This window comes from Chinchilla lanigera, unplaced genomic scaffold (assembly GCF_000276665.1).
Source record: "Chinchilla lanigera isolate Chin_1 unplaced genomic scaffold, ChiLan1.0 scaffold00102, whole genome shotgun sequence".
Taxonomy (NCBI): domain Eukaryota; kingdom Metazoa; phylum Chordata; class Mammalia; order Rodentia; family Chinchillidae; genus Chinchilla; species Chinchilla lanigera.
Genome location: NW_004955503.1, coordinates 48,253 through 57,130, shown reverse-complemented (window position 1 = coordinate 57,130; position 8,878 = coordinate 48,253). Strand labels below are relative to the sequence as shown.

The following is an 8,878-nucleotide window of genomic DNA, read 5'->3' as shown; positions in this document are numbered from 1 at the left end:
AGGCTCCCTCATATGTTGTTACACAGGCATTATATATGTTACTATGTGATCAGGTAATACCAGTGCACAGCCCAGAAAACAACATTCTGCACAGAACTTCCTGAAACATTCCCAAACTGCTAAGTGTTGTGTTGTGCTTGGGTCAAGGAACTGTGCTTAGGAATTCATTATGAAAGCTGTTCCTGCTTCCTTACACAGAAGTAAACCTACCCAATCCATTCCATTCATTCATATGTGCATTTTACTTGGAAGAATGAAAGCATTTCCAACCTTCCCTGAACATCGCAGAAGCTTACTGGTAAGTGCTTTACATTTCTTCTTATGATCTCTTCTTTTAAAAGTTAACAAAGGGCAACTGCGGTGTGGGAAAAGAGAAGGGAAGGAAGGGGAAATTACGTAAGTATATATATATAAGAGAGTTAACATAGTTCTACTGCTGTCTTATATTGCTCTACAGAAAGGAACAGTTAATGATTACTTGTTTGATCAATCTTGTATATCTCTATTTGTTTTCCTTAGAAACTACTTTGAAGTTATCAATAAGTAATACAGCAACCATGGTTTACTTCCTGCAAATTTGTCTGTAACTCTGTTTTGTTTGTATTATTTTTATGCTGTTTTGCAAATGGATCTCTGTCTATTAATATGTTTTCCTTCTTTACTTTTTTAAAATAAGAAAAAAAATTTTTAAAATAAAGATAAAAGGAAGGAAGCAAAAAACATTAAGTGAAAGTTAACTGAGGCTACTCTCATTTTTTGTTAAGCAGGCATTATACATGTTACTTTGTGATCATGTAATCCAGTGTACAATCCAGAAAACAATTTTCTGCACATAACTTCCTGAAATATTCACACACTGTAAAGTACTGTGTTGTGCTTATTTCATGGAACTGTGCATTGGCATACATTGGATAACCTAATCTGCTTGCAAGCACAGTGGCATAATAACAGTACATTGCATTCAGTAGTATGTGTATAGGGCACAAAGGATTAGTGTGTTGCCACCCATCCTTGAAGGGGCGAGAAGCATTGTGAACATGGTACATTTTTCTTACCATGTGATCTTATTAGAAAAACACAGTATAGGGTCCCTGTTTTGTGCTGGTAGAAAGGCTCTGTACATATTTTTGTATCATCATATAATTCCACTGCCAATGTGGAAATCATCTTTCTGCACATAACTTCCTCAATCATCCACACAGTGCTAAGTGTTGTGTTGTGCTTATGTCATGGATCTGTGCATCAGCCTACATTGGGGAAGCTGAATCTGCTTGCTAGCACAGTGGGACAATAACATTACATTGCATTCACTAGCCTGCATATAGGGCACAAAGGGTGCGTATGTTGCAACTCTTCCTTGAAGGGGCCAAAAGCATTGTGAAAGTGATATTTGTTTTTTATAATGTGATCTTCTTAGAAAAACACAGTGTAGGCTGTTTTGTGCTGGCAAATAGGCTGTATACATATTGCTGTGTCATCATATAATAACAGTGCACAACTTGCAAGTCATCTTTCTGCACATAACTTCATCAAACATACACACACTGGTAAGTCTTGTGTTTTGCTGATGTCATGCAACTGTGCATAGGCGTACATTGGGCAAGCTGTATCTGATTCCTAGCAGAGAGGGACAGTAACATTTCATTGCATTCACTAGTATGTGTTTAGGACCCAAAGGTTGAGTGTGCTGTCACTTGTCCTTGAATGGACCAGAAGAAAGGTTAAAATACCCATTCCATTTCTCTCACTCATATGTGCATTAGACCTGGAAGAATGAGTGCACTTCCACCATTCCCTGAGCATTGCAGAAGCTCTGCTCTAAGTGATGTAGGTTTTCCACAGTGAGCTCTTCCTTGGAACTTTGAACAAAGGCTCATCTAATATGTTGCACAAGGGCTCTGTTCATAATTCCATGTCATGATGCATTTCCAGTGTACAAGCCAGAAAAAAACTTTCCACACAGATCTTCCTGAAACATTCCCACACTGCTATGTATTGCATTGTGCTTAGATCATAGAACTGTTTATGGAATTACATTGGGTAAGCTGTCCCTGCTTTCTTACAGACAGCCTAACCTACCCAATCCATTCCATTCACTCATATGCACATTTGACCGGGAAGAGTGAATGCATTTCCACCCTTCACTGAGCATCCCAGAAGCTTTTTGGTAAGGGCTATACATTTTTTCCAATGAGCTCTTCTTTGGAAAAGTTAACTGAGGTGGTGTAGTGGTTGATTGATTATGTCAACTTGAGAAGTTTAGAAGCATAACTGAACTTGGTTCAGCATTTGGCTCAGCAATTCTACACCCTACAGTGTAGAGGATCCACCCTAGGGTGTAGAGGAGACACCCTAGGGTGTAGAGGAGCCACCCTAGGGTGTAGAGGAACCACCCTAGGGTGTAGAGGAGCCACCCAAGGGTGTAGAGGAACCACCCAAGGGTGTAGAGGAGCCACCCAAGGGTGGATCATCACCTAGATAATATAAAAGGGAAATGAAGGACAGAGGTACTTCCACTCCTTTTCGAGGAGCTCCAGTCTTCACTTTCAGCTTGGACTTGTCTCCTGGCTTCTAGTGCAGACTCTTTGGCTTCCACCTTGGATCCTTCAGTTTTCTGTCGCAGACTCATCGGCCTCCTGGTATGGACTTGCACAGAACACTGCAGTGAACTCCAGACCCTGGACTGATTCCTTCGGTCTTCAGTGTGCAGTCACCTTCTGCACACTTTCCCATACAACTCTCTGGCTGACCATCATAAGCCAATCTTGTAATTTCTTATAATTTGTATATCCTGTGTTATATCTGTTTCTCCAGTAAAACCCTGACTGATACAGAATTTGGTACCAGGAGTGGTTCTAGAGAAACAGATTATAACGATGGAATTCCTTAATGTCCTTACGGGTTCGTGGAGTTGGTTCCGCAATTTGATAAGACCTGAAGACACCATGGTCTCTCCTCCCACTTCTGTGGGGAATGCTGATGGTCCCTGGTGTGAACTGTTTAAACTAATACGCTCTGTAGATCCATTTGATTATCCTGATTCACCACTTGTGAGATGTCAGGAATTTAGTGATTCCATACATGAAAATTTTGAATTTCTTTGGCCGAGTAGGAAATATAATGATGCTGGCTGGTTAGTCTTGGCCTCACTAGACAAACTTGTAAAGGAAAATAAGAAGCTCAAAGATTCAAATTCCCATCTTCAGTCACAGATCAGAGATTTAAAAGTTTTTAACTGTGTCTTGAAGGAAAATATCCTCTCTTTTAGCCACAAAACTGAGACTGCAGAAACCCAGATGCAGTCCCTCATAATTCGATTGGCTGACCTGCAGCGTAATTTTAATGCTCAGCCTCGAAGGGTATCTGAGGCAAAGGTGAGGGCACTGGTCAGAAAAGTATGGGATCCAATAAATTGGGATGGAGATGTGTGGGAGGATCCTGAGGAGGCTGAGGATGTTGAGTTCCTAGATCCTGATGAGATTATCTTGCCAGAGGAAGAGAGTTCCCCACCAATTATGGCAGAGGCATCCCCGCCTCCACCTCCTGCAGTATTAGTGTCTCCTGGTATGCCTGGGGAAGTTAATCCTATGTCAGCTAAGCAGGATAATGCTGACACTCCTCAAGACCCACCCTCACCATCCATTTTTGCCTCTAGGCCCATAACCAGGCTCAAATCTCATAAGGCTCCTAAGGGTGATATACATAGTGTGACCCATGAGGAAGTTTGCTATTCTCCCAAAGAACTTTTTGAGTTTCTAACTCTTATAAGCAGAGGCCTAACGAGCAAGTGTGGGAATGGATTTTACTAGTGTGGGATAATGGTGGAAAAAACATGCACCTGGATGAGGCAGAGTTTGTTGATATGGGCCCATTAAGTAGGGATTTTGAATTTAATGCTGCAGCTCGCCGAGTAAAGAAAGGTATTAATAGTTTATTTGGCTGGTTGGCAGAAGTATGGCTCAAAAGATGGCCCACTGTGAATGAGTTAGAAATGCCTGATATTCCATGGTTTACTATTGATGAGGGTATTCAAAGCCTTAGGGAAATGGGAATGGTGGAGTGGCTCTGTCATGTCAAACCTAATCCTCCACATTGGGACGATCCGGAAAATATACCCTTCACTAACACTTTGAGAAACAGATTTGTGAGGGGAGCACCAGCATTCCTGAAGAGCTCTGTCATTGCTCTTCTCTGTATGCCAGACCTTACAGTAGGTGCCGCAGTTACTCAATTAGGAAATTTAAGGTCAATGGGCGTGATTGGAGCCCGAAGTAGCAGAGGTCAAGTGGCAGCACTTAATCGTCAAAGGCAGGGTCCACGCACTTACTATAACGGACAGCAGAGACGGAACAATGACGAGAATAATCTGACACGTGCAGACCTATGGCTTTGGCTGATTAGCCACGGTGTTCACAGAAGCGAAATACATAGAAAGCCTACAAAATTTCTACTAGATTTATATAATCGAAAAAATTTAAATGCAAAAGAACAGAAACCTACTTCAAATCGTGGTAACAGGCAATCACGGCCCCTCAACCAGTTGCCGGATTTGAGCCAGTTTACAGACCCAGAACCCCTTGAATGATGGAGAGGCCAGGTCTCCTTGGGGAAGGATCCTGATGCCCCCAAAATTTATACAGTTAGACTTTCTCCCATCCTTCCCCAGAGGGACCTAAGGCCCTTTGCTCGAGTGACTGTACATTGGGGAAAGGGGAATGCTCAGACATTTCGGGGACTACTAGACACAGGTTCTGAACTAACACTGATTCCAGGGGATCCAAAACACCATTGTGGCCCTCCAGTAAAAGTAGGGGCCTATGGAGGTCAGGTGATCAATGGAGTTTTAGCGAAGGTCTGACTCACAGTCGATCCAATAGGTCCTCGGATCCATCCTGTAGTCATTTCCCCTGTTCCAGAATGTATAATTGGCATAGATGTACTTAGTACTTGGCAGAATCCTCACATTGGTTCCTTAACCTGTAGTGTGAGGGCTATTATGGTTGGGAAGGCCAAATGGAAACCATTAGAGCTACCTTTGCCTGGTAAAATAGTAAACCAAAAGCAATATCGCATTCCTGGAGGGATTCCAGAGATTAGTGCCACCATCAAGGACTTGAAGGATGCAGGGGTGGTGGTCCCCACCACATCTCCATTTAATTCTCCCATCTGGCCTGTGCAGAAGACAGACGGATCTTGGAGAATGACAGTGGATCACCATAAACTAAATCAAGTGGTGACTCCAATTGCTGTGGCAGTACCAGATGTGGTTTCCTTGCTTGAGCAGATTAATACATCTCCTGGTAGTTGGTATGCAGCTATTGACTTGGTAAATGCCTTCTTCTCCATACCTATCCATAAGGACCATCAGAAACAATTTGCCTTCAGCTGGCAAGGCCAGCGATACACCTTCACTGTCTTACCTCAGGGATATATTAACTCGCCAGCACTGTGTCACAACTTAGTTCGCAGGGATCTTGATCACTTTTCTCTCCCACAAGATATCATGCTGGTCCATTATATTGATGATGTTATGCTGATTGGGCCTAATGAGCAGAAGGTAGCAACCACTCTGGATTTGTTAGTAAGGCATTTGAGAGCCAGAGGATGGGAAATAAATCCAACAAAAATTCAAGGTCCTTCTACTTCAGTGAAGTTCCTTGGAGTCCAGTGGTGTGGAGCATGTAGAGATATTCCTTCTAAGGTAAAAGACAAGTTGTTGCATCTGGCTTCCCCTATGACCAAAAAGGAGGCACAACGCCTAGTGGGCCTATTTGGATTTTGAAGACAACACATTCCTCACTTAGGTGTTTTACTCCGGCCTATTTACCGAGTGGCTCGGAAAGCTGCTAATTTTGAGTGGGGCCCAGAGCAAGAAAAGGCTCTGCAACAGGTCCAGGCTGCTGTTCAGGCTGCTCTGCCCCTGGGGCCATATGATTCAGCAGATCCCATGGTACTTGAAGTGTCAGTGGTAGACAGAGATGCTGTTTGGAGTCTCTGGCAGGCCCCCATAGGTGAATTGCAGCAGAGGCCTTCAGGATTTCAGAGAAAGGCTTTGCCATCATCTGCAGAAAACTACTCTCCTTTTGAAAAACAGCTTTTGACCTGTTACTGAGCCTTAGTGGAAACTGAACGCTTGACTATGGGACACCAGATCACCATGTGACCTGAGTTGCCTATCATGGCCTGGGTATTATGTGATCCACCAAGTCATAAAGTTGGATGTGCACAGCAAATGTCTATCATTAAATGGAAGTGGTATATTCATGATCGAGCCAGGGCAGGTCCAGAGGGTACAAGTAAACTAAATGAGGAAGTTGCCCAGATACCTATGGCTCTTACCCCTACTGTGCTGCCTTCTGTACCCCAGCTTGCACCTATGGCCTTGTGGAGTGTGCCATATGATCAGCTGTTAGAGGAAGAGAAGGCTAGGGCCTGGTTTACAGATGGCACTGCACGCTATGCAGGCACCACCAGCAAGTGGACAGCTGCAGCCTTACAGCCCCTCTCTGGGACATCCCTGAAGGACAGTGGTGAAGGGAAATCTTCACAGTGGGCAGAACTTCAGTCAGTGCACTTGGCAGTACATTTTGCCTGTAAGACAAAGTGGCCACATGTGAGACTATATACTGACTCATGGGCTGTAGCCAGTGGTCTGGCTGGATGGTCAGGAACTTGGAAGGAACATAATTGGAAAATTGGTGACAAAGGTATTTGAGGTAGAGGTATGCGGATAGACTTCTTCATGTGGGCAAAGGAGGTAAAAAATATTTGTTTCCCATGTAGATGCTCACCAAAAGGTGACATCAGCAGAAGAGGACTTTAATAATCAAGTGATGACCTGGTCTGTGGATAGTGGCCAACCTCCTTCTTCAGCCATCCCTGTCATTGCCTGATGGGCTCATGAACAGAGTGGCCATGGTGGCAAGGATGAAGGTTATGCATGGGCTCAGCAACATGGACTGCCACTCACCAAGGCTGATCTGGCTACAGCCACTGCTGAATGCCCGACATGCCAGCAGCAGAGGCCAACACTGAGTCCCCAATATGGCACCATTCCCCATGGTGATCAACCTGTGACCTGGTGGCAGGTTGAGTACATTGGACCACTTCTATCATGGAAGGGACTACGCTTCATCCTCACTGGTATAGACACGTATTCTGGATATGGATTTGCCTTTGCTGCATGTAATGTTTCTGCCAAAACTACCATCCGTGGACTCAAAGAATGCCTTATTCATCATCATGGGATTCCACATAGCATTGCCTTTGACCAAGGAACACATTTTACAGAAAAAGAAGTGAGGAAATGGGCCCATGCTCATGGAATTCACTGGTCTTACCATGTTCCTCACCACCCAGAAGCACCTGGATTGATAGAAAGATGAAATGGTCTTTTGAAGACACAATTACAGTGCCAGCTAGGTGGCAATAGCTTGTAGGGCTGGGGTAAGGTGCTTCCAAAGGCTGTATGTGCTTTGAATCAGGGTCCAGTATATGGCACTGTGTCCCCCATTGACAGGATTCATGGGTCCAGGAATCAAGGGGTGGAAGTAGGAATGGTACCACTCACCATTACCCCTAGTGATCCACTAGCAACATTTTTGCTTCCTGTCCCCACAACCTTGTGTTCTGCTGGCTTAGAAGTCTTAGTTCCAGAAAGGGGAAGGCTTGCACCAGGAAGCACAACAATGATACTATTGAACTGGAAGCTATGATTTCCCCCTGGTCATTTTGGGCTCCTCATGCCTCTGAGGAAACAAGTTAAAAATGAAATCACAGTATTGTCAGAGTGATTGACCCAAACTATCAGGGGGAAATTGGACTACTACTCCACATTGAAGGAAAAGAACAATACACATGGAATGCAGGAGATCCCTTAGGGTGCCTCTTAATATTACCTTGCCTTATTATTAGTCAGTGGAAAACAGCAACAACCTAATGCAGGCACAATGACAAATGGTCCAGAGCCTTCAGGAATGAAGGTATGGGTTACTGCACCAGGAAAAGAACCAAGACCTGCTGAGGTGCTTGCTGAAGGTCATGGGAATACAGAATGGGTAGTGGAAGAAGGTAGTTCTAAATACCAGCTATGACCCCGTGACCAGCTACAGAAAAGAGGATTATAACGGTGCTATTTCTCCCCTATATTGCATTAACATAATATAACATTGATAAACTTAATTCTGGTTCTTCAGGATTGTTAAACCTGTGTTATAATGTTCAACTTATGAAATTATAAGTGTAAACATTAACCAAAGAAAATTTACATTCTATTTGGGTAAGTGGATATAATATGTAAGGGGCAATTATGTACACATCTTTGTATCTGGGGATTGGTTTAAAGAAATGTGTCTGGTTGTCAAGATGACAAGGGGTAGATTGTAGTGGTTGATTGATTATGTCAACTTGAGAAGTTTAGAAGAATAACTAAACTTGGCTCAGCAATTGGCCCAGCAATTCTACACCCTAAGGTGTAAAGGAGTCATCCTAGGGTGTACAGGAGCCACCCTAGGGTGAATAATCACTTAGATATTATAAAAGGGAAATGAAGAAGGAAAGAGGTACTGCCCTTCCTTTTGGAGGAGCTCCAGTCTTCACCTTCAGCTTGGACTTAGTCTCCTGATTTCTAGTCCAGAGTCTTCAGCTTTCAACTTGGATCATTCAGCCTTCTGTCACAGACTCATCGGCCTCCTGGTACAGACTTGCATGGAACTCTGCAGTGACTTCCACACCCTGGACTGATTCTTTCGGTCTTCAGTGTGCAGACACCCTCTGCACACTTTCCCATACAACCCTCTGGCTGACCGTCATAAGCCAATCTTGTAATTTCTTACAATTTGTACATCCTGTGTTATATTTGTTTCTCCGGTAAAACACT

General features: G+C 43.7%; 1 pseudogene; it reads left to right on the top strand.

Moving 5' to 3' along the window:
- The first annotated feature begins 4,045 nt into the window (after nucleotides 1–4,045).
- LOC102006483 lies at nucleotides 4,046–8,126 on the top strand (annotated as a pseudogene).
- The last annotated feature ends 752 nt before the right edge of the window (nucleotides 8,127–8,878 follow it).